Below are 27,768 nucleotides of genomic sequence, written 5' to 3' on the forward strand. Positions count from 1 at the left end.
AACATGCTTGCATGTGTCGGCCTTGGTCACCTAGTGGCAGCTTTCTATGCTGCTCAGTATCTGGCAGCCTCCCTTTTCGATCCCTTATCCCTGAGGTCACACTTTATGACCTTGTCCCAGGTCCTGTTTGGTCTGCTTCTCGCAGCCCCACCCCCAGCGTTCATACTTCTCACCTTCTGTATCCATAGTCATCCCCAATCCTCTCCACATGCCCAGACCATCTCAATCTTCGTCTCCTCATCACAACACCAGTACACCCCAGATCCATCCTTCCTCTTAACTCTTCCATCATAAACCTAGCCATCCCAGGGCCTCACATTCAAGGATGCTATGCACATCCACCTGATCATTGTCATTTCTGTATGTTTGAGCCTACAAATATCCTCTTCCATTACAGGTATGGTGTGCAAGAAAAAAATTAGTATGGAAAAAAAAAAAAACTGTTAATCATAACAAACATAAATTAGTTTGTCCAATACACAGTTTGGCTTTGGAGCCTGGAAATTATGTCATCAATCTTTTGTGATAATGAGATGGAAATTGTGCAGGAAATAGATGGCTAGATTTATTATCCATCCTTCCATCCATCATCCAATCCTACGTTGCCCCATGAGGAGCAGAGACTGGGGCCAGGCAGTTGGTCCCGACATTTAAGATGAGAGTGACCAACCTCACTCATCCCTGAGTGGCATTACATGAGCAATCAACCCCAACCACTCCTTGGATATAAACCTTCACCAGCTCAATCCGATTGGAGAGCAGTAATTACCCACTAAATCTGGACATAAAAAACGTTTTGATGAGGTAACCCATCAAACAATTAGCAACTGGAAAACAGAGCCACTAAAGAAACCATACTGAAATGAATGGAGTGTTTTTCCATCCATCCATCCATCATTCAATCCTGTGTCACCTCATGAGGAGTGTAGGACCGGGGCTAGGCAAGTTGGTCCTGACATTTAAGATGAGAGTGACCAGCCTCACTCATCCCTGAGTAGTATTATGTGAGCAATAACCCCAACCATTCCTTGGATAGAAACCTTCACTGGCTCAATCTGATTGGAGCACCGTATTTACCCACCAAACCATCAGGCGCCATAATTTGATTATATGGTTACCACCCAGCATAATAAATGGTTTCCTGGTGTACAGGAAACTTGGCTTGTCACTCAAGTGTTGAGTCACCCACAGGCAGAAGGAAGAGGAAAGAATGAAGGAAAGAAAGACAAAAGAGAGAGGTTTAAGTCACCCATAGGCAGAAGGACATGGAAGAATGAAGTAAAGAAAGACAGAAGAGGAAGGAAGGAATGGAGGGAGGAGAGGAAAGGGCAGATACCCAAGAGCAGCACAACATCGAATGAGTGGATGGTGAGCGCCCCCACATACCTACCTGTTTCTAATACACTATTTATAATTGATGTGATAGAAGACATTAATACAGACAACTGTTTAAATTTGTTTGGAGATGTTGCAAAAATCTTAGACCTATTAAAAATAATGCTTCCAGCAAGGAACCCCAGGCGGATATTATAAAGCTATGTGAATGGAACAAAAAATGGAAAAAGTTCGAAATGGGAATAATATAAACCAGGAGAAAGGAGTATATGTGAAGCTACTGAACGTGGTGAAATTTTTTGGCCCTATCCAATGGAGCCAGGATTCCGTGGACTTGAATGATGAGTGAATGGAAACATGGCCCTTTGAATTGGGCATTGCTACTCCTCACCCTGCCCTAGGGTGGGAAGGGAGGTCCGGATAATGATGATGATTATGATGATGATGATGATAAAGTAATCAATAAAAATGAGGAAAAGAAAAAGTAGAATAATTGTTAGCTGAAAATTATCACCTGAAGACCATATACAGTATATGAAAAATATGATAATTATTTGTATATACATTTGCCCATTGTGACATTAAATTTCGGTATCAGGTATGTACTGTACACCAGGAAACCATTTACTATGCTGGGTGGTAACCGTATAACCAAATTTTGGCGCCTGGTGGTTTAGTGAGTAATTATTGCGCTCCAATCGGATTGAGCCGGTGAAGGTTTATATCCAAGGGGTGGTTGGGGTTGATTGCTCATGTAATGCCACTCAGGGATGAGTGAGGCTGGTCACTCTCATCTTAAATGCCGGGACTAACTGCTTAGCCCCGGGCTCCTACGCTCCTCATGGGGCAATGTAAGATTGGATGATGGATGGATGGATGGATCAGGTACACTATGTAACTGAGGGTATGATAAGAAATAATTACAACATTTAATTAGGTCAACATTTGAATATGCTGCAGTTGTATAGAACCTCCTTGTAAAAAAAGAAGAAAAAGTGCAAAAAGCAGCTTTGCTTGAGTCATTTCAGTTACCAAGACAATCCAAAATGGCTGAATTTACCCACACTAGAACAAAGAAGAAAATGAGTTGTGATAATGTTGTATAAGTGCCTAACAGAAAGGGAGGAAAGTGTCAGGAGAGACTATCTGTTTAACACCTGCAAATAGAAGGCAATGCTGACAAAGCTGGAAACTGCAGAGAAGCAAAATAAAGATGTAAGAAAGCATGATTTTCCAGTCACAAAAACTGACTCATGGAATCAGCCACCAGAAAAAGTCCTTTAGAAATATAGTTAAGAACATAGGAAATTGGGTAATTTTTAGTTACAGTAATGGTTGACTGACATTGTTTTTTGTAGTCGAATTGTTTAGAGAGACTCCAACATGCATGCATGTGTCAGCCTTTGTCAGTTGTTGTTTTGTTGAATAATCCTGGTCTGACTGGCAGAACAAACCATTCAGCCAAAGGTAAGCAGTTGCCCTGCACTGATGTCCTGTGTAGTAAACTGATGTTCCCATGCTTCAGACAGCACCTCACCACACCACAGAGAGGCATGGGGATGAGTGTGGAGGTTTGGTTTCTGGATGGATGCCACATTTGCATCTCCACCTAGTCAACAGGGGTACCAGAATAGGCTCCACATCATCTTGTTATATGATAATATGGTTACCATCCAGTATTGTAAGTGGTTTTGTGGGTTACATGAAACCATTAGGCTTGTCTTTCATTGTAGAGTCACCTGGAGTGAAAAAAAGAGTATCAGTAATAACGTGACAGGAAAGACAACAAAATAGGAAGAGAAGAGGGGAGATACAGAAAAATAATGATTAAATGATGGAAGAAGTAGGCAGCACTGAATGATGGGTGCAAAACATAAGATTGAACTTTAGGCTGAAATATTATCATCTTTAAGCTGGATATGCTGCATTATATTTTGTAAAGTAACATGCTACATGACATTAAGTAAGCTTTCTTGTCCATGCTAAAAGTTGCTGGGCTATGGTGCTACTCACGGTACCATTCCTATAACAAACATATTTTTATTTGTAACCTATATATGTATGTACAGGTAGATAGATAAAAATATTAGCATTTTGTACTTTAAAGTACAGAGGTTCAGTTCTGGTGCAGTGCAGTACAGTTTATCTTAGTATATTTGGTTGTTGTGTTGAAGTTACTAATATTTTACTGTTGATATTCATTTTTTTAGAGTGATAGCTTCAGTATGTTCTGTACAGACTTGGATATAAAAAAAAATTCTGCTGTACTGTATATAAAGTAGTTAAAGCTATGGATGTTAAATTTTGTGCGCGCGCACACACACACACACACACACACACACACACACACACACGCACACACGCACACACACACACACACACACACACACACACACACACACACGCACACACACACACACACACACACACACACACACACACACACACACACAGAGTAGGTTCATCAACCCTGACACTACTGTGATATTTTCCTTAATTTCAAAATCATGGTAGTCTCTCACAGTAAATTTGTTCTGTTATGAAGTAAGCAACAAGTGTACCATTGCCATCACCAGCTCTTCAGGAGATATGTGTAAAACTTACCTTCTGTAATTAAACTTGAAAGATCACCACATATTGCTTTACCCATTGGTATATGGAATATTGAAGGTAGTGTTTAACTTCATCTTTTCTCTCTCATGTTCTCTGTACCATGAACTTGATTATTCTCTCAGTGAAGTGCAGTGTGTCTCAAATTTAGGTCAGTGGGTCATCAGTGGAAAAGTAATTTGATTATTTTAACCCCTCAGTGGCTGTGAGGTAATACATTTTTATGCACCACAGGCTGGCTATGGGACCATTTTTTCTTTTTTCTTTTTTTTTTTCTTTTTTTTCTTTTTTTTCATGAAGAAAATTGTTTGGCGCACATGTCAGTGTGCATGTTAGCTTCCTAAACCCGTCCTGTGATTCGCTATGATTTGTGGAAAATGTCATCAAATGACTACTCACAGTACAGTAAACTCTGTATTATCAGTTGTAATTCAGTCAAGCCCTTCATTGGTGAAAGTGAAATGCCGGATACGCACCATTCGGCTTTGAACCGGATACTGTGATTCAGTCCGTCTCGACCCTCTGTCGTAAAAACTTTACCATTAGTAAAAGATGAAAACTAAGCATATAATAATATTACAATAATGATACAGCACAGTAATACAGTACTGTATATAGTGTACTATTGTATGTGCTCACCAAATGTTCACATCAATGGGGAGAAACAGCACTGGGGGGTTTGCACTTGTAAACGGTACAGTACAGTATAGTACATAGCACAGAGGTAGTTTAAGTCACAATAGAGTACTAGGACGTGAACACTGACAGGCCATTAGCTTTGCATTACAATATAGCACTGTTGCTTGAACATTGGATGCCACAGAGTTAGTTAGAGCACCAGGGTTTGGCGACTGCGTGGCCAGAAGAGTGGGAGCACACAGGCACGTCTTGACTTTACAACATCCACGGGTGAGAATGAGAGCATGGCGTTATTCTTGGTGCATTGGATAAGACATGCCCATGACAGATTCTGATTGGCTGGTGCATAGTGGGCGGTTTCATTGGCTTCCGAGTTTTGGGATTTCCCCTGGTGCTGGTTGGCTACCGCTTATGAGCAAGTTGAGACTCCTCAATGCTGGATATTGAATTGGATCACCAGCTAAGTCCTGTTTCAGTTTCAGTGCCAAATGTTGCATAAAAATCACCAAATATTGCTTTAATAGAGCCAAGATAGCTACACTGGATATTTTGTTGTTCTGGATACTGTATGACGGATAATTGAGAGTTTACTGTACTCGCCAATAATGTGTAAACCAATGGGCAATAACATGTAAGATGAACTGACTTTCTGAGTGCTTGGGATAGTAAAGAAAGTTCATATAAACGTGTCACTGACCTTTATTCCCTTCCCATAATTGCATTTTTTTATAGATTGTGTAAATGCTTATGGCACCCATACTGTATGGCATCACTCGACGTCTGAGGCCATTTAGGGTGTAATAGCTAAAGTGCAGGAAGTTACACAGTTGGTCAGGTTTGTTAGTCTCATCAGCAGGCAGACTGGTTGACCATTGGTCTAAAGATACCTGTACTTGAAGACATAAATAAAATACAGTAGTCGTTTCATGTTAATTTTCACGTGAAACTGCATGAAAATTCAAGCCATCATTCACTACCAGCCATTCTGCTTGTGTATATCTAACCTGGACCTGGGCTGACTTCTGTGTTATGACTTTAGTCTGCTGCTTCACATTTTAACCAAAATACCAGTGAGTATAACTGCATCAAGAGAAGTGCCATCACCCCAGGGCATGATGGAGATAGTGCATTATATTAATTTAGAAGAAAAAAAAAAAAAAAATGTGGAACCAGCTTCTGTCCCAAATCAAGCATTTCACTTCACTATGATTTCATAATCAGATGGAAACAGTGTTGTATGTAGTTTAACAAGGGAGAGAGATTGACCTAAGTCAGTATGTGCTGCTTAGGCCGTGTTTTTATGTATGGAGGCAGTCACCCCTCCATCATGCACAGTAAGTGTCTTTGCTTTACATGATTAATTGCGTTCATGATTAAGTTTTTTCAGTGCTGCATATTGGTATTGATGTGCTTTGTTAACCATGCACAGAACTGCTGCCATTATTTTATTTCAGCTTGATGTCCTGTATTGATGTCCCATTCTGCATTCCTTGTCATGGCCTGTCAGACTTGTATGTCATTTTTAATTTTCCAGTTTAGCTTCTGTGTAAGTATTCATGAATGGATCGGGAGGTGGCATTCCTGTATCTGGATATTGGTGTATCTGCCAAAAGGTGATGCCAGTGTGAAAATTTTATAATCAATATGTGGCCAGTAGTTTTAAATTTTGACAAGTTACATATACATTATGGAATGGTTGGCTGTAGATTTTTGTGATTCACTTTGATATGGATCATATTTGACTTGCTGTTTCTAAAATGTTATTTTTGATTGTCACATAAATTTTCTAATGCAGTACTGTAGATTGCTTGGGAAAGAGTTGTATGGAAATTATTTTTTGTACTGTAGATAGTGTGCATGATTTTTTTTTTTTCTTCCTCTGCATTATACAGACAGCAGTACGGTAGTATGTGTGTGGACAGGTGAAATTACGTTGCTTTGTACACTGAGGTATTTACTATGTGCTTTTTCTATTTTTATGTACTTTACATCTGATTAATATAGTATATATATATCAGTATAAGACTGTAAGTAGGATCTTGAAAAGATGTGCATGAATTGTATATATATTTTATTCTTACATTATCTTGGTCATTAAAGGAGATATGTTTGAAGTTTTTGTGGACTTAAAAATCTTCCTATTCCTCCTCTAAACTTAGTTGAGTTTGTCATCATCTTTATCTACCTAATCATATAGTTAAAATGAAGATATTTTCATTTTGTAATTCTTTATCTGAGAATTGGTAAAGCAGAGGAAAGTATCTTGTGGATATTATAACTGAGTACACTGAAATGGGGTGGCAATACAATATGATGTCCGCTGGAGTATACTTGTAATATATTGAAGGAGTCAGGTTTTTTATAGCAATATCTCTGTCTCACCCCATACTCATACTTTCTTATTGCTCCAAAACTCTGAAATGTCTTTTCCTCATATGTCATCATTACTTAACTGCCATTATCCTTTACTTCTGCATCCCCTCCATCACATCCTTCCCCATTCTTCCTTCAGTAATTTTTCATTGTAATGGCATCCATCTCTTCATTGTGTCTGTTTATGTTCCTTTGTCTTCATATTTCATTGCTTCATTTTTCGTCGTGTTCATTATATATCACATTATTTTGAGATCCCATTTAGTTTTGTGAAATATATTTCCTAATATTGTGTATGTATTACCTTAGTCAGTTTGTCATTCTGGATAATTATGATTGTATTTCCTTTCAGACATTTTCTTCATCGTTCCACATTCCTTTGTCTGATCTCTTCTCTGAGTAATGACCATCATGTTTGTATACTACTCTTACAATCTCTCCCGCCAAGTGTGATTTATACTGTCACCACATATTGAGATCATTGGAGGTCTCTGTCTACTCATGAAATAAAATATATTACTTAAAAATAGTGTTTTATTTATTGCTGGCAAAGAAAGTTATATCCATCAATCCATCATCCAATCCTACATTGCCCCATGAAGAGCGTAGGAGCCCGAGGCTAGGCAGCTTTGTCCTGACATTTAAGATGAGAGTGACCAGCCTCACTCATCCCTGAGCGGCATTACGCGAGCAAAAAACCCCAACCATCCCTTCGATATAAACCTTCTCCGGCTCAATCCGATTGGAGCGCTGCAATTACCCACTAAAGCACCAGGTGCCATAATTTGGTTATATGGTTACCACCCATCGTAGTACATGGTTTCTTGGTGTACAGGAAACCATTCGGTTTGCGACTCAGTGTTGAGTCACCCATAGGCAGAAGGAACAGGAAAGAATGAAGGAAAGACAAAAGAGAGAGTGTAAAGTTACCCACAGACAGAAGGATGAGGTAAGAATGAAGTTAAGAAAGACAAAGAGGAAGGAAGGAAAGGAGGGAGGAGAGGAAAGGGCAGACACCCGAACGCAGCACTACATTGAGTGAGTGGATGGTGAGTAGCACCACCTACCACTACAGAAAGATACCATTCAGTATCAATCATTTACTTTGCTGTTGTTTTAGAGTAACCACAGTCTGCCCGGCTGAGCAGACCCATCAACTGCAGGCAAGCAATCACTCTTGCAGGGCTGTCCCATGCAGTGAACTAAGGTATACATAGCCTTGTCACAGTGTGGCATGGGGAAAGAGTGTGGAGGTTTGGTTACCAGATGGATGATTGGATGCTGCACTTGTGTCTCCACCCACTTAACAAGGGAACCATAGTTGACCACATCACCTCTTTATCTGGATATATTGTTTCCAACTGACATTGTAAATGATTGTCTGGGTTACAGGCACCATTAAGCTTGTCACTTAATGTAGACTCTGGTGGTTTTTTAATTTTTTTTTACCACGTACCCCATACCCCCAGGCTAAACTCAAAGTCAACCTGATACCTCCCCTCTAATATTGTTACTTTCAGTTTCAATTTCCTGTAAAAAGAGAATGATGATGAACAAAGATGAATTCCATGGATACTGAAATACCTGCATGGCGGAGTGAGCCAGACACCACCACCCCAGGAAGAGGGTACAGGGAGGTGACCCCCACCCCACAAGGAGACGATGGGGAGGCTTTTTCACCTCCCGAGCCTTTTGGGCGGGAACAACCCATCTCCTCCGGGACCAGACACCCCTCTTCCCTGCAGCTGCACCACCTGGCCATATGCAGTTTGAGTGCATTACACTGCGGCAGAGGAAGCACTCACCAGAATCGGGGTGGGACTTACAACCCTCAAGTCCCAAGCAAGCCCTCGGATGCCGTATCCACCGGATCGGCCTTCACAAGAGGAGAGAATTCCACTGGAGCCTCTAGTCTTGCTATACCCTAGGGGATCAGCGGCACAGTAGCATCCACCAGATCTACTGTGGGTGGAGTGACCACCAGTTCTCCACCCTCTGCCACCTGCCTTTGGGAGCCAGCACGTCGGCACGTCTCACAGACGACCTTAGCTGGATCTCCCCAGGAGGGAGGCAGGCCCAGGGGTAGACTCCACCAGAGCTACCTACGCAGGCCACCAGTTGTCTCCCAAGCTGCCCCAGCCACAATGGCAGGAGGACAGATTCCACCTGGGCTGCGGCATTCGCCAGGAGAGCCCACTGGGCCTCCCCCTCCCGTCGTCCCTGGTACAGGTGCCCCAGTCCCGACGGCAGAAGGACAGACTCTATTGGAGCTGTGGCAGTAGCCAGGAGAGCCCACCGGGCCTCCCCTTCCTGCTGTCCCCAGGTTCAGTGGCACCTGAAGGAGCATACCCAGGACCTCCTCCCACCTCTGTCCCGAGTAGGAACTTGGGCAGTGCCCACTGGGTCTGTCTGGCTGAAGGAGCACCCATCAGGTCTCCCTCTTGCACCCCGGTCCGGAGTTCTGGCAGGGACCATCAGGTCCTCCAAGCCGGGGAGCAGACCACCGGTCACTTCCCCCCCGTGACCCTCGGATTTCCTACCGAGGGTGACGCCCCTTGCTCAGCCCGCCCCTCCTGTGGCAGAGCGAGGTGCCCCTCTCCCCCGGAGAGTGGGAACTGCTCCCCCGCAGGTACCCCACCAGCCAGCCAGGGTGAGATGATCCTGAGGCCAGGTGTCCTGTCGCTGCAACTCCACCCTCCCCACTGATGGGCGCTGCCGGAGTCCCCCAGAGAGAGTGGCCGCAGACCACCCCTGACGGCCTCCTCCCCCAGGCAAGGCTGCAGTCCCTGGAGCAGACGGAACACCTCAACCGCAGGACCCCTCCCGACATAGGTGGCCACAGCCAGCCCCTGACGGCATGTTAGCCACTTTTGTCCCAGTGTGACGGCACCTTAAGTCTGGTTCAGGAGGGCCAAGGCACTATTACGCCGTCCATGGTGAGGAGACACTGTCGTGAGGCGTTCTGTCACTAAAGTTTATAGCCTGAGCACAGGGGAAGGGAAGGGGTGTTACTGATCCTGCACAAGGGAGGGAAGATACTGATAGCACTATTTTACAGGCGCCGTTACAGGGAGTGAGCGGGGTGTCACTGTTTGCAATATTCAGAGGATGAGATGGAGGGTCACTGTTTGCAATATTCAGAGGATGAGATGGAGGGATGGGGTGGAGAGGTATATGAGAGAGGGGGGTGTGAGTTGGGAGCAGGGCAGTGAAATGGCGGGGGACAGGGCGTCTTGGAGGCGATTTGTTTGTGGCCACCCCAAACGGGATTGAGGCGTCTGGCAATAGATAGACAGATAGACTTTTGTACTTAGGATTTTACGTTCTTACTTGGCCTCACTGTATACTTGTAGCTTGATTTTACTAGGGCGACTTCTTTTACACTCACTGGTCTCAGTCTTTTCTGGGCCTCACTGTACACTGGTTAATGGTAAGCTCACTCTCATGCTTTAAGTGCCGGTCTCGCTGTTCACTGTAAATTCACTGTCTTTAGGTCCACATTGTTTCACTGGAGGAAGGGGAGGTCCAGGGCTTACAACTCTCGGCCTGGGGTAGGCAGAGGCCCTTTGGGAGTCCCTTCGTCCCGCAGCCACAGGACTACTCTCAGGGGCGTCGTCTCTCTGCTGGGGCTCGGGCTGTGTGTGGCAAAGGGTCCCTCATCGTCAGGGCTGAGGACTGGGGTTCTGGCTCTCGAACCTGGGGCTAAACAGGCACTGGAGGCGCTCACTCAGGCGCTTGGTGGAGGATGAATGTCGCCTTCATTGGGGTGGGGAGTGGGCCTGCCCGGGGGTCTGGGGGACGTCCTCGGAGGGGCGCCGGCTGTGGTCTTCTGCTGGGGGCACTGCCGTCAGGGCTGGGCTGCAGCATCATTCCCTGCTGGAGTCTGTCAGGTTGGTGTCCTCTTCCTCCGGATGGAGGGAGAACAACCCCAGGGACAGTAAGAGGTCTCTCCACTAATCCTCAAGGCAGTGGTCCTCCTCCTGATGGTTGCCTCGGTCTGGGTGGACAGGAGGGTAATCTGTGCTTCTGTCAGAGGCCAGGACTGAGCACAGCTTACTGTCTCGTTGTGGAGTCACAGGGGGTGAGAGACTTTGGCATCTCTCCCTGGTGCGGCTATCGGCCATCTCTGGGTTCCCTTGGACAACAGATAGAGGGTGGCTACAGGCCGTCCCTTCTCTGTCGACGAGGCTACAGGCCATCGCCGGGGCCCAACTCCCTGACGGGAACGCAGGTGAAGTGCAGCTACTGGCTGTCACTTGCCTGTCAGCGCGGCTACAGGCCATCACCGAAGTCCTGCAAGGAGGGTGACGTGCAGGAAAGGGGTGGATACAGGCCATCTCCTCCCTATGGGTGTGGCTACAGGCCGTCACCGGTGTTGTGCCCTCCGAGGCAGCTACAGAAGGAGAGAGGACGTACCGGTCTCTCCCCAACGCAGCTACAGGCCGTCGCTGGTTTCTGTATGGGGTGTGAGCGGCACTGGTCAGAGCGGTTACAGGCTGTCTCCTAATTAGTGGCCCGGCTACAGGCCACGGCCTTTTTTGTGAGCAGCTACAGGCCGTCTCTGGTGCCTGGCTACAGGCCGTGGCCCTTTTTGGTGAGCGGCTACAGGCCATCTCTGGTGTCCAGCTACAGGTCGTGGCCCTTTTTGGTGAGCAGCTAAAGGCCGTCTCTTTATTCTCTGAGTGGCTACAGGCTGTCTCAGGTGCCCGGCTACAGGCCGTGGCTGGGGTGCTGCTCTGAACTGCTAGGCCAGTTCCACCCCGATCCTGTCGGTGGTCAGCTAGCCTGGAAGGTAGTGTACTTTGACTAAGGTGGTGGCAGCAAGCGAGTTTTGGGGAATATGGGTGCGCGGCCCTGGTGAACTTATGACCATATTGCCTGGGCGCGGTCCACGCGCCGTGTAGCCCTTCGTGTCCTCCTGGGGGGTTTGGTGGCAGCTTGCTCTGTCGCAGACGGCATTTATTCTGTACAAATAGAGACATATATCTCTGTGTGTTGGTCAAAACCCTATATGAACTAGGCGGAGATATTCAGAGTAAGGTATATTCTTCTGTCATATTAATATTCTGTATCGTTTAGGTTTGGTCACGGATTGTAGTGTGTAATTTGTTATTGTTAATACATACTTGTGCCTTTGATAAACTGATGTTTGGACTTCCCTTCCTTGTCTGTGTACTCTGACCTGGTCGAGAACAAAGAACCCAAGGCTGCACTGTATCTGGATCCAAGAAGTTGGAGCCCAGACTATGCTGCTTAACAGGTACTTTTATTTTTATATTAAGAAAAATAACATTCATACACAAATTATTTTGTATGGTTACAATGTTTTTTTTTTTCGGGATGCCTTTCTGGATACCCCAAGAACCCATTAAGATATCCCCTGGGGGTACTGAGACATTCAGTAAACTCTCAACTATCTGTCGTCGCAATATCCTGCACTTTTTGCTCGGCTCTATTAAAGCAATATCCGGTGGAATTTGGCAATATTTGACACCGAAATGTGAAGCAATCGTCGGTCTTATGCAATATCTGGCAGCAAGGCACATCATCTAGCTCAGATGCAGGACCCAATCAACGTATGGGATGGAACGTGTTGCTCTTTTATTCTCACCTGTGGATCTAGTTTAGTAAAGACGTATCTGTACGCACTGCTCTCGTAACCCACGTGGCGGTAAAACGCTAGTGCTGCAATTTGGTGTGTGGCCTCCCATGCCTCGCTCTTTGCTGTAGTGCTGTGACTAAGCTTGTGCCCTCTCAGTGCTCTGTACCCTAGTGCTCTACAGTGATTTTGCGAGTATATACTGAAAGTCTGAAATTAATTGGTGCCTATCCCCAGTGCTCTGACTTTGCCTGTGGCCACACGTGCCACACTTGTTCCTGTAGTGCAATGACAAATCTTGTGGCTCCTCAGTGCTCCTTGCTCTAGTGCTCTGACTACTTACCTTAGTTTCGCATGACGGATGAGTTTGCAGCTCTTGTGGCAGTGCCCTGGCTGCTTCAGGTCTGCTGGCTCTGTGCATGGTCCTGGTTGTTGTCTCAATGGTTCCTCCACCACTGCTAAGAGGCATTGTGTCATTTTCTCCATGGAGAAGATGGAGATAATCAAGAAGATTCAGCAAAGCTGGATCATCATAGGGCTGATAAAGTGGTGACATGTCCCTTACCACGGTGCAGGATTTACAGAAGAACAAGGACCCCATCAAGATGTTCTTCCAGGGTGAACTTGGCATGATTGTTTGACGGAAGGAGAGCAATATGATGGCCAAGCCACGCTTTGGTGAGCTCAACTAGGCCTGCCTGAAATGGTTCAGACAACAACGTGCCAGTGGCGTGATCATGCGTTCCGTCGAGCTGAAGGCTGCAGCCACCAAGTTCGCTGAGCAACTTGGTATTGCGGATTTCAAGGCATCTGAATGTTGACTGACGTGGTTCATACTTCGACATGGGCTCTCTAACAAGAGTACTTACAGTGAAGGTTTGGATGCAGACACCAAAGGAATAAATGAGTTTTGCACAAAGCTTAAAAATCTGACTCATGAAGGTTTCTGTCTCAATCAGGTTTATAACGCTAATGAAACTGGATGACGATCAGATACATTTATGTGAAACTACAGAATGTGGTGAAAGTTTTTGGCATACCAAATAGAGTCAGGATTCCCGGGGCTTGAATGATGAGTGAATGGAAGCGTGGTCCATTGGAGTGGGCAAACTTGGTCTGTCTGGACGTTGCTACTCCTTACCCTGCCCTGGGGTGGAAAAGGAGGTCCGGATGATGATAATGATGACGATGATGAAGCTGGTCTCTTCTTCTGGCCTGTCTCGACTAACATCTTGGCTGAGAAGAAGGAGAAGTCGTTACCTGGTTGTAAGGCGAGAAAATTGCATGCGTCTGCTTTGTGTTGTGCCAGTGTAACAGGTTTCCATTATCTGAAACCTGTTAAAGTGGGGCGTGCAAAACAGCCACGTTGTCTCTGGGGGTTGATGGATAGTCTCCCAGTGATTTATTTCCAGTCGCTGAAGGCTTGCTTCACAGCCAAGATCTTCAAAGAGTAGTTCTATAAACGTGCAGTGAAGGAGACTAACCGTTACCAAACGGAGAGTCTTGGCCTTGCCTGCGGCCAAGTAAAAGCTTTGCTCTTTCTTGACAGTGCTCCTGCTCATCCTTCTGAGAAAAAGTTGGTTGGAGATGGAGGTCATATTAGGGTCATGTTCTTGGCCCCTAATTCAACCTCCATCTTGCAACCGATGAACCGGTGTATTATTGCAGCAACAAAGCAGCTGTACTGGAAGACGTTTATAGAAGATGTGATGATTGTGCTTGAGGACGAGGAGGAGGCACCACAAGGCGAGGACAGTTGGGGAGAGAGGACCTTGGTCACAAGCAGTATTCCCTCAAGTCTGTGATCTATAACTGGGTGCAGGCTTGGAGGGAACTCACTGCGCTCAGGCTTGAGCACAGTTGGAACAAACTCCTCAAAGGTGAAGTGACCATTGTTGACATTACCAACTTCGAAGCTCAGGACTTTGTCCAACAGATGGAAGCAGCAGGAGGAAAGGTAACTGAGGACACCATTCAAGGTTGGCTGGAAATGGATGAGGGAGACCCCTGGTACCAGACTATGTCCAACCAGGAAATCGTGGAGCCCGTGACTGCAAGGGAGGACAACGAAGTGGTTGATATCCCAAGGCACCAGCAAGTCCGTGATGCGGTGGACGTCCTACTCAACTACTGCAAGTACCCAAATCGGCAGGCCACATTTACTAATGCCATGGCCACCTACCTGTGAGCAGGTCATGAGAATGTTATTAAACTGTAGTCAAGAGAGATCACCAAGCAGTCCTCCATCATATCCTTCTTCTGCCCGGTGACACTTGCCACTCCATCGCCACATCGTCCTCTGTCATCCCAGCCTTCGACCTCCTCGTATTGGCATCTGTCACCCTATCCCTTTACCTCCTCACGTTGGCCTCATTCATCCCAGTTGGGCACCACTACGGCCACTTCTTCACCTCGGCCAGGCACCTCTGCTATGGCACCACTATCTCACTCTCCAGCCCCTTCAAGAGTGATATCTCCACCATAGGTCTCACCCAATCAAAGGCCTCACTGGATCTGCACCTCTTACCCCCTGCCAGTCCATCTCCAGTGTCTACTCCAGCATCCATGGCTGAGATAGAGCCTGAGGTGGTGGAGCTGGAATAAGCTTTGTGGGAGCCAGTCGCCACTAGACCACCAGTATCAACTGCATGGTGAGCAGCTCTACTCTCCATCGATGTCAACACTAGGTGAGTACAGTATGATTAAATGTACAGTACGGTACATTAAGTACTGTATTGGTGTACTGTATTGTATTTTACGCGTAATTTTCATCTTTTACTCCTGGGAAAGTTTTAGGATAGAGGGTCAAGATGGATAGTAACACATTATCTGACTCAGTGCTGAATGTAAGTCTGATTGGGGGGTACTATGCAAGAACTGGCATTCTGCAACATCCGGCACGGGGGTTGGTTTAATTATGCTGGATAACTGAAAGTTTACTTTAAGAACACCTGACGTAGAGGCACCTGAATTGGAAAGAAGAGCACTGGAGTAAAAAGTGCCAGGAAGGTTGTAAGAAGGAAGAGGAGAGGAGGACAGACATAAAAAGAGTTAACATGAAGGAAGAGGCAGACAGCACTACATCAAATGAGTGGATGATGGTTGCCACAACGTATCACTTTCATTTGCTTTGTATGATTTTATATTATTGTATAATTTAACCTTCAGGTCTGGTGCAATAAATATTTGGCATTTACCTGTAGAAATAACAAGAGGTTAAGCAAATGGGCCATAGTTACAGGATTGGGTGTGGTCACCTTCAGGATGAGCTGAATGAGCAAAACTTCCAGCAAGAAAGGTGCAAGTTGACAAACAACAGCAAATGGGTTGGTTTATGTAGGGTATTAGCATGGAAGCAAAATTCCTGAGAACTAGTAGAAGTCCCATCAGGACCACACAAGATCTTAGTATAAGGGGTAGAAAGTACATGTTTAAAAAAAAATAATGAATGGCTTAAGAACGACAGGAGATGGAGGAACAGCACTGGGTTCATCTAAAATAGAATTAGATCAATTTAGTATACTGTATATGAAGCTTAGGATGGGGAAGGGACTAGAGGAGCTCTCAGTTCAGTTTGAGTAGTAGTCCAGTGTCAGAGCAGATTGTATAGCTCGGGTATTTGTGAAAACAGTGATGAAATGCCCACCCCAAGGGGAGACCACAGGGAGGGGCGCGGACAGGATGATGAAACACCAACCCCAAGGAGAAACCACAGGGAGGTGCAAAGGGCCCAGTCAAGACAGGCCTATGTCCCCCGCAACCATGTGCCCGTTTTCCCCTCAACAGAGCCAGCGGGAAGTTTGTCACCCCGCCACACTACTCTCCAGCCAGGCCAGCACTCACCAGGATCGGGGTGGGTCTTGTACTCTCACAGTCCCCAGTAATACCACGGCAACACACACCGTGCTTGCCAGGGAGGGAACGTCCACTGTACTTCCCTCACCTGCAGGCCCCGCTGGGGGCAGGACTATGGCAATACCCCGTGCTTGCCGGGGAGGGAATGTCCACCGTATTTCCCTCATATGCCATCCCAGAGTAGAGCAGAACCATGCCAGTGCCCACCATGCCCATCGGGAGGGAATGTCCACTGGACGTCTCTCGTCCGCAGCCCACCACAGTGGACGTTGCCATAGTCCTGCTCCCGGTGGGACTCCGGATGAGGGAAGTATGGTGGACTTTCCGTCCCCGACGGGCACAGTGGGCGCCGCCACAGTTCTGCATTGCCGTGGGACAGCAGAGGAGAACAATAATCAGTATTCCCCTCTTGCAAATGAGTCATGGGTCAGAGAAGTTTTGCCTTCCATTGCCTTTCCCATTGTCAATATGAACTTATCTTCATTCTTACCCTATTTTGGGATTTTTTTTTTTCCACCATAGAATGAATGGACCATTCAGTGGCTTGTTATTTAATTGCCAGGAGGAATACCAATTATTGCGTCTGACTTCATATTAAACAAAGTACAGGGTCCATACTCTCAAAGGATCTCAGTCATCTTCTGTGATAATAAAATCACCACAGCAGTTAAATATCTATCATAATTTTTTTTTTAACCGAAAGATGGAGTAAGGTAGGGAACAGAAGGCAAGAGAAAAAAAATGAGAGAGAGACTGATTAGTTGATAAGTTTTCCCTCTATTTTTTTTTTCCTGTTATATGTACACTACTTCACCCCACCTTTGTGTGGGGAAAAAAAAAAAAAAGATAATCATGGTTTTCCCTTGTCATATTTTTCTTGTTGACGATTGGCTGAAGAGTGTAATTGTAAATGTGTATAAGGGGAAGCGTGATGCCCTGGAAAGAAGAAATTATAGGGGCATAAAGCTTTTAGACCAGGTAATTAGTGAAGAGAGTTCCAGAAGGTATAATTAAAAAAAAGAGTGGGTATTGATGAGGTGCATTTTGGGTTTATTTGGGTATTGATGAGATGCAGTTTGGGTTTATGCCAGACAGGGGGACCACTGATGCCATATTCATTGTTTGACAGCTTCAGGAAAAATATATAGGAAAGACAGGAGAACTGTACCTTGCTGATTTGGAGAAGGATTTGGCATAGTCCCTAGAGAGGTGGTGAAGTGGACAATGAGAAAGCTTGGGATGGAGGAGTGGCTGGTTAGGGTAGCTATGGCCATGTATGTGGGTGCTCACACCCAGTTAAGGGTGAACGGATATTTGAGTGATGAGTTTTCTGTGAATGTTGGTGTGCATCAGGGGTCAGTTTTGAGTCCCTTGTTGTTTATCATGGTACTTGAAGCCCTCTCATGTGACTTCAGAAATGGACTCCCTTGGGAGATGTTGTATGCTGATGATTTGTTATCGATTGCAGATAATGAAAGAGGTGGAGGAAAGATTTAAGAAGTGGAGAGATGGTATGGGGCACAAGGGCTTAAGAATAAATGCAGATAAAACAAGTGATGGTACAGTAAAAGCTCAGTTAACCGGAATGCATGGGGATTCTTCCATTCCAGATATGGAATTTTCCAGATAACCAAATGTTACTCTTAGAAATTTTCTGGGTGATCAAACAAATGAAATAGGAACAAACTTGGGACTTTATTTCATAAAGTACATTATTCAGTATTAGATACAGTACAGGTAAGATACAGTACAGGTATTGTACACTACAATATGCAAAAAAAGACAGCAAGAGAAATTATACAGGACTGAATACAAATCAGCAAACATTACCAAAAATTATTTAAAGAAAAACTTAGCATATGTTACAGGCCAAAATAATTTTGAAATCTTAGCTGCATACACTACTTTATCCGGTACTGAACAGAACCAATCAAGAATTATATGGGGACGACCAGTATCCGGAATATTTTCGACCCCATGCCAGATTGACTTTGCGTTCAGGTTATACAGATGTGCTGATGCACTGGATGCCGGTTAACTGAGCTTTTACTGTATATAGGGCTGGTGGTGGTACTGTCAAAGAAGTGGGAGATTGGCCATGTATGATTTGCCACAAGGACATGGAAAGTCATTCCATCTTGTACAGTGTCTGTGATAAGTGGGTGGATAAAAAATGTGGTGATATTAGAGGCAGAATGTGAGATAATGCTAATTTCATGTGTGCAGCATGTCAGGGAAAGCAGGTGGAGATTGTCAGGCTTTAAAGGATTGAACTTGCTGGTGAGTCTCTTGAGTGTGTGGAAGAGTTTTGTTATTTAGGAGACATGTTATGTGCGTGAGGTGGGCCTGGAGCTAGCTCTGTGGCTAGAGTGAGGAGTAATTAGAACAAGTTCAGGGTGCTGTTGCCTCTCCTTACAGTGAGAGGGCTCTTTCTCCGTGCTAAGGGATCTTTGTATGCAGCATGTGTTGGCAGTGAGACCTGAGCAGTAAAGGAGGAGGATATTCGCAGGATCAGATGTACGGAAATGACAGTAATTAGGTGGATGTGCAGTGCGTCCCTGAGTGTGAGGCTTGGGAGTTCTAGGTTTATGATGAAAGAGTTGAGAGGTAGGATGGGACTGGAGTGTATTGGTGTTGTGATGAGGAGAGGTAGATTGAGATGGTTTGGGCATGTGGAGAGGAATGGGTATGATACCTGGGTGCAGAAAGTTAGAAGTGTTAATGTCGGGAGTAGGGTTGCGAGAGATAGACCAAAAAAGACCTGGGAGGAGGTCGCTGAGTGTGACCTCATGGATAAGGTACTGAATAGGGAAGCTGCCAAAGATTGAGCAGCATGGAGAGCTGCCTTTAGGTGACCAAGGCTGACACATGCAAGCATGTTGGAGCCTTCAAAAATGAAACATAACAACATTCACTCTATTTTGGCTGTGAAATGTATGGTAGTAGTTTGAGTGAAAATGAAAGGATATCCCAACAACCCAACAGTTTTACACAATTTAAGCTTAGGTACGACTGCAGTACTACCTGTAATTGAAAATTTAACTACACAGGTACCAATGGACTAGTTTGTATATTTATGCAGTTGTCATTAACCACACAACACATCAATTGATCATTAACTATATTCATGGAAAGGAGTTAATAGACTTAAGCTCTTTCTCATTATGACTGGGGTCAGGAAAAGAGTCAATAGAAATGATGGTGGTATGGGAGAACATTTATGACATGTAAACATCACTTCTGCTGAAATGAAAGGATGGTAAAGGGTAATAAAGGAGATAAGAGGGAGGGATTATACTTTTTTCACATCAGCTTTGCCTAAAACTACCATCTTTCCATCATGAATTCTGATTTGTAACAACAGATTTGAATAGAATGTGTGTCATGAAGAAACGGAATGGAAAAGATGTGGTATTGTCTTATTCTACCTCTGATCTGCATGAAATACAGTAAAACCTCGATAAGTCGATCCTTCAGCAGGTGGCATTTCCTGTATGTCGAACTCTGACTGAGGTGTGACTTGGTGTTTATTCGAAGGGTTACATTTTAGTTTCTTATATTCCAAGTGCCACATTTTAGTTTATTATATTCCAAGTGTTACATTTTATTTTAATTGATTGTAAAGTGAAGTAAATAAGTGCAGAACTTTACGTAATTAAGTGACTGTTGCACCCTCCATCTATGCAATCTCCTATCCTAGCCTAGCATATGAGTTGCACCGAGCTGGGTTTACTGTTTATTTTTATTGCTTTATAAGTGTCTCTTTAGTTTAGTGTTAATAAACAAGTAATCACATATCATTTGTGACTATTGGGGGGTAATTATATATACAGTACTGTATGCGGTATATATATATATTTTTTCAATTATTTCCGGTTACTGTATGTGGAAATTCAATAAGTTGAACTACCCTAGAGCCCCATATAGTTTGACTTATGAAGAGTTTGCTGTAAGTCACAAAATGACAAAAATCAGGGCCAAGTTAAAGTAAAACAACTATAGTATGGGGATGCATGGATATGAAAGTGTACGAGGGGAGGATAAAGTAAAAGCTATACATGGTACAAGATAGGAAGATTGCCAGGAAAAATGAAAGAAATATGACTGATAAGTTACGGATATTGTTGTGGTCCTGTTGCTAAGGTAATTCAGATTGCAGTACTTCAGAAAACCATCCAGTCCAGTACTGACTCATCAGGAATGCAGTGGGCCAGGACTGAACTACTCATCCTGTACATTTATGGTAAGTGACCAAGTCTTGCCCATTAGCAGCATTGTGTGAGAAATAAATCTCAACCACCCCTCAGAATGAGATTCTTATGGGCCACAATTGGTTGAAGCATCTAAACTCACTAGACCACCATATGTTTAGAAAGTGTATGAGGGCAACAGAACTGATACACTTCTTCAATACACAGCATGAAGGACCACACTTAAATCTCCCTCTGCACAGCTGAGAACTAAATTCTAATGGGGAGATTACCCTATCTATCTATCTATAGCCCGACGCCCTAATCCAGCAAAGGGTGGCCGCAGACAAAACGCCTCCAAGTCACTCTGTCACCCACCATTTGACTCCCCTCCCCCCAACTCACCCCCCCCTCCCTCACATACCTCTCAACTCCATCCCTCCACCTCATCCTCGGTCTACCCCTCCCTCTCCCTCCCTCCACCTCACCTACATACACCCTCTTAGTCAGTCTTTCATTCTCCATCCTCTCCACATGTCCAAACCACCTCAGTGTATTTCTCCTAATCTTTTCAACCACATCCACATCCACCCCACAACGTTCCTTCACTTCTTCATTCGTCAACCTGTCCCTCCATGTCACTCCACATGCTCCTCTCAAGTAACTCATTTCCACTGCTCTCACTCTTGACTTGTTCCCCTCTTGCAAGGTCCACGCCTCGCTTCCATACGTCAGGGTAGGGATCACAATACCATCATGCAGTGACTTCTTAACTTCCATACTCACCTCCCTATTTCTCATCACTGCTTTCAGTGTGCCAACAGCCTTCCTTCCCTGCTGTACCCTTTCACGTACTTCATCCCCCAAAGTTCCATCCTTACTCATCACACTACCCAAGTACTTGAATGCACTCACATTCTCCATATCCTCACCATCCAACCTCACTGCACACTCTGTGACTTCATTCCTCTCAAACACCATAACTTTACTTTTGTTTACATTAACTTTCAGCTTCCTCCTCCTACACACTGTCCCAAATTCATTCACCAAACCTTGCAACTCCCATTCATCTTCACTCAACAATACTGTATCATCAGCAAACAGCAACACCGGAAGCTTCCAAATCTCACCCTCATTCATTAGGGCCACCCCCACATCCACTGCCCTACCTTGTACCTCCTTTACGACCCCATCCATATATATATTAAACAGCCATGGAGACATTACACACCCCTGTTTCAGTCCCACATTGAGATCAAAGAACTCACTCAGCTCACCATCCACTCGCACCGTAGCCCTAGCTCCCTCGTACATACTCTTCACAGCACTCAACAATTTCCCCTCCACTCCATATATTCTTAATACCTTCCACATACCTTTCCTATCTATTCTGTCATAAGCTTTCTCCAAGTCCATGAAGGCAGCGTACACTTTCCTTCCCTTCTCTAGATACTTTTCCACTAAACATCTTAGAACAAATATCTGATCTACACACCCTTTTCCCTTCCTAAATCCCCCTTGTTCTTCTCCAACTAGCTCCTCTGTCATATGCCTAACCCTATCAATGAGTATTCTACCATATATTTTACCAGTCACACTAAGAAGGCAAATACCTCTATGGTTACCACATACTTCTCTCTCCCCTTTTCCTTTGTACAGAGGAACAATTATACCTGATTTCCAGTCCTCTGGAACCCTTCCCTCTTCCCAAGCCAATCTACACAACTTCCATATCCACTCCACAACAATCTCACCCCCATACCTAAGCATTTCACCACACACTCCATCAATTCCTGGGGCCTTTCCCAGCTTAATCTTCTTCATCACTTCCACTACTTCTGACCTACTGATCTCTTCCTCCCTCCTCTCATCTCTTCTTCTCCCAGCCATTCCCCAACCACTTATACTCACACTGCTCTCACTCTCTACATTCAACAAATCCTCAAAGTGCTCCTTCCATCTCCTCAATTTCTCTCTCTTCTCCATCAACAATCTATTATTCCTATCTTTCACTCCCCTACTATTTCCCCTTTCACACTGCCTTACTTTCTTTACCTCCTTCCAAAACAATTTCTTACTCTCCCTCCATTTCACACTCAGATTCCTCCCAAACTCTTCATCCACTTTCTTCTTACTCTCCTTCACCAGTCTCTTAACCTCCCTTCTCCTGCTCACATATACCTCTCTCTTCTCTCTCTCATCTTCTCCCCTACCTCTACTCGCCAACCATTCACCATATGCCTTCTTCTTTTGTTCCACAGCTCGTTTCACCTCATCATTCCACCATGCTGTTCCTTGCACACCCTTGCATCTCCTCCTCACTCCACAAACCGCCTCACACGCTGCGCTTATCTCTTCCGTGAATATCTTACATACGTCTTCCACCCCTTCCATCTGCTCTAGCTCATACCTTCCCAGTCTTTCTTCCACTATGCTCTTATACTCTGTCCTCTTCTCACTATCTTGCAATTTCTCCACTCTTCTCACAGGAGCTGCTTCCTCCTGTCTTCGCCTTCGCCTCCTCAACCACTTTCTTTGCAGCTCTACCTTGGCCATCACTAAGTGATGGTCCGAGACTCCATTCCCCCACCCTCTCCACACCCTTGCATCCAACACTTGTCTTCTCATTCGCTCATCCACACACACGTAGTCTATCATTGCCTTTCGTTCAACAAGTTCACCATCCATCCTCCTCATTACTCTCCATGTATACCGGTGGATCATCTTATGACGAAAGTAGGTGTTGGCTATTGCCAACCCCTTACCAGCACAGATGTCCACCAAAGCACTACCATTCCCATCTACTTCCGCTGGCACACCCCACTGACCAACCACTCCATCCACTCGTACATTCCCGACTTTGCCATTCATGTCTCCAATCAACAGCACTCTCTCGCTCCTCTCAAACTTGTCCATACATGCTTCTACTCTCGCCCAAAACTCATCTTTCACTCTTGCCACTTGATCCTCTGTTGGAGCATACACACATACAATCGCCCATGCTTGTATACCTACTTTCATCCTCACCCATACAATCCTTGCACCCACTGTTCCATACTCTCTTATATTCTCCTTCCACTTCTTGCTGATCATCAGACATACTCCCTCTCTTGCCCTCTCATTCTCACTGACTCCCGCACATATACCTACACCGTATTCCCATTCTCTCATCCTTTCACCTTTCCATTTAGTTTCAGTCAATCCACATATATCCACTTTTGCATCCTCAAGCACCTGGACAATCTCTCTCTCTTTCACTTCATCATTCACTCCTCTCACATTCCACGTTCCTACTCTCAGAATGTCCTTTGTCCGTTCCTTAGTCGTCAACGTATGGTCCGTCCGGGTCCGAGGCGCTTTATTTGCTTTTTTAGTTAGTTCTTTTTACGGGGTGGGGCACTAACCCACCACCAACCCTTTTAGTCGCCTCATACGACAAGCAGGGATACTGGGGGAGTATTCTTGAAACCCCCCTACCCCCAGGGGGGAAGATTACCCAAGTGAATTAAATGCTAATCATACTTCTCTTAACAGAAAAATTATTTGGCACCCCTTGGTGCACTGAACATTGACATAGTTTTTAGAAATGAAACTGTTCATTTGGTGATGCTGGTAATTAGGAATGCTTGGCCTATCTGTCACACAGTGTCATATCATAACGGTGCCAAATGATTTTTTAGGAGGTACATGTGTATATACAATGATATGTTACCAAAAATTACAAATACTGTAGAGGTCCTTGAATGGTGTGTGAATAAATGTCGAGCTCTTTTCACAGGGCATGCTGTTGATACCTATGGTTCTACTTCTTGTGCATTCTCTTTACTTATTTTATGGACCCCACCTCATGTCATCATGAGTTGAAAAAAAACAGTTAAAAATGGTTATGATGATGATGATGATGATGGTGGTGGTGAAGGTGATACTGTCCTTGCCTAACTGATAGTCAGGGAGTTGCAATGCAATACAGACTCTGGAATCTTAAATAAACTTATGATCAGTTACCATGATTTGTTTGTGGAAGGACAAGCAGAATATATAATCCTCCTGTGTGTCATGTTCTTTTTGCAAAAACGTCTTAGTTATAATAGGAAAATTAGAGTTACTGTACTGTAAAACCCTTTAGGAACAGGCAAGTAAAGTGAGACATACTTCTGAAGTGAGTTGACATAGACCAAAGTACTCAGTGACAAGGGTGGGCTTCATTTTACCCGTTTGTTTAGTTGTCCTTTCTTTTGTTGCCGAATGAATAAAACACTGTGTAAAAAATACAGTGGTGAAAAGAGAATTGGTATGCATGTAAACTGCTAAATTATGGTATCATATGATAATTTGCCGTATGACTGGCGACATTCTACAACAGACACCCTTCCCCTAAAATCTATCTATCTATCTATAGCCCGACACTCTAATCACACAAAGGGTGGCCACTGACAAAATGCTTCCAAGTCTCTCCGTCACCCACCATTTGACTACCCTCCCCCCAACTTACTCACCCCTCCTCTAAAATAATCAGCTTTAAAGGGATTTTACCGTTTTTTGATTTGTAGTAGGAGAGAGGGCGACTGGAATTGATGAATGAGTTCAGATACCTAAGTATGGTGATAGAAAAGAAAGGGAAATGTGCAAAAGAAGTGGAAAGTATAGTGACACAAGGAAGGAAAGTAATTGGTGCAACGATGGCCTTGATGAGAAACGGAGGCTTGAGTGTTGCAGCTGCACGAGGAGTGTTAGTGCCAACTTTAACATATGGATGTGAGACTATGGTGTGGCATGAAAATGAAAAGTCAAGAGAGAGCTGTGGAGATGGGTCTGCTGAGGAATGTACGTGAAGCAGAGAGAGTGGATAGGATACGAAATAATGTGATCCGTGAAAGATGTGGAGTGAGGAAGTCTGTGGACACCAGACTCAAAGAGAGTGTACTGAGATGGTATGGGCATGTGGAGAGAATGGATAACAATAGAGTGGTGAAAAAGGTATATCTGAGCAAATCTGAAGGAGGGAGGAGGCGAGGTAGGCCAAGGAGAAGGTGGAGGGATATGGTGGATGAGTGTGTGAGGAAGAGAGGTTTGGAAGTCGATGAGGCTAGGGGACTGACAAAAGACTGAGCTGGCTGGATGAGTATTATGAGAAGCACATGGTCAGGGATTTGGCACCCCTTTTAATGCGACCGTCCGGATTGACTCTATCGGATATATTACATGAATCTACAGAACGTGGTGAATGTTTTTTGGCATATCAGATAGAACCAGGATTCCAGGGACTTGAATGGTGAGCAAATGGAAGCATGGCCCATTGGGTTGGGCAAAATTGGGCTGTCTGGACACAGTTGCCCTTCACCCTGCCCTAAGGTAGGAAACGAGGTCCGGATGATGATGATGATGATGATGGTAGATGGTGGCAACCATCATCCACTCAGTTAACTCGTACTGCTCCGGGGAAAAAAAAAAAACTTATACTCCCCCTACGCCGGCTGATTTTGGATTTTTTTTCTGGCTAAATGGGCCTAATACATCAATATAAGATGCCTGACACTAACAAAAGCAATCACCAAAGCCAGCAAGTAGGATACAAAAACCCACACTGGCAGACAAAAAAAGATGTATTCCAAACAGTTTCGGCGACAGCTGTCGCCCTCTTCAGTGGATCTACAGACCAAGAGTGGTACATACAAATGCTGAGAAGCTGCTTATATGCAGGGTGAGGACACGTTTTCCCAACCACACCTGATGTGACCTCACCTGACTCTCCTACTCTGTCCACGACCTGAGTGAGGGATTACAAGGGGCGGCAAGGACCTTGCCACTAATCCTCTCATCACTGGATCTAATTTATACATTCCTTCACTATGGTTAAAATTATTATATCTCTCTATACATACAGCTTCCACAATCCTACGTTTCTTATAGTTACTACATTTGTACAATATTTGGCTAGAATTCCAGTCGATTCTATGGTCGTTTTCCGAAGAGTGAACGTACACTGCGTTATTTATGTTGCCTATCTTACAAGCATACTTGTGTTCCTTAATGCGAGTGTCCAAATCCCTTCCCGTTTCACCAATATAAACCAAATCACAGTCTCTACATGGAATTTTGTATACCCCTGCAGTTTTGTTACTAATTGGTTTATTCTTTACCAGCATTGATCTTAAGGTGGAAGTATACCTAAATGCAATGTTTACATCCAAATCATGACTCACAGACTTCACCAAGCTAAGATGTGGGTTTTTGTATCCTATTTCATGGTCACGATAGTGTGACTCATCAGCCAGCAAGTAGGTTGAATCGAGTGAGATTGGTTCCACTCGATCTCTGAAATCTTCAAGGTTACTGACAGAGCAGAGCGGCTGTGGGCCTATGGAGACTCACTCGCCTCCCACGCTCCTAAATCAGAAATGTCTGTAGTTAGCGAGATACTTCATTACCTTCCATTTTACTTCGGTTGCTTGCAATGACTTCTCAGTGCTGCAGGATGTAGATCTATGTTGCTAGTGTGGTACTGGTTAATGGAGTGCTGCCTACTTCTTCCTTTTCCTTTCTCATTTTATCTCTGTGTCTGCCCTCCTCTCCTCCTATTTCTTCCTTTCCTTCTGACCACTTTTTATTCATCTTCTTTCCACTTGAGGTGACTACAATGAGCGATAAGCCTAAAGTCACGGCGCACGACTCTGAGGTTGTCACTATTGTACCCTCGCAACCTACCTGTCAACAATGCGTCCGATTTCGTATCATATTATACATGAATCATTATTATGCATAAAAGTTATTATACAAGGACATATTACAGTATACACAAATCACTCGTGCATATTATAAAGTATATGAAATCAGAAGCACTGTTGACAGGTAACTTGTCAAGGTATAATAATGACAACTTCAGAGTCATGTGCTGCGACCATAATGGTTTTGTTTCCTAGGAAACCATTTACCGTACAGTACAAAGCTGGGCAGCAACCATATAACTAAATTATGTGGTGATTTGGAGCCTGCTATGGTGCCCGTTAACTGGGTGGAGGGATGCAAGTGTAGTGTCCATCCAGGAAGCAAACTTCCACACTATTCCCTGCACCTCACAGTGTTGAGACCACAAGGGAACATCGGTTCACTGAACGAGACAACACTGCAGGAGCAGTTGCTTGCCTGTGGTTGGTGAATCTACCTGGC

The sequence above is a fragment of the Coenobita brevimanus genome, chromosome 101, assembly GCF_032717465.1.
Source record: "Coenobita brevimanus isolate Jiangsu-jjx chromosome 101, ASM3271746v2, whole genome shotgun sequence".
In the NCBI taxonomy this organism is placed as follows: Eukaryota; Metazoa; Arthropoda; class Malacostraca; order Decapoda; family Coenobitidae; genus Coenobita; species Coenobita brevimanus.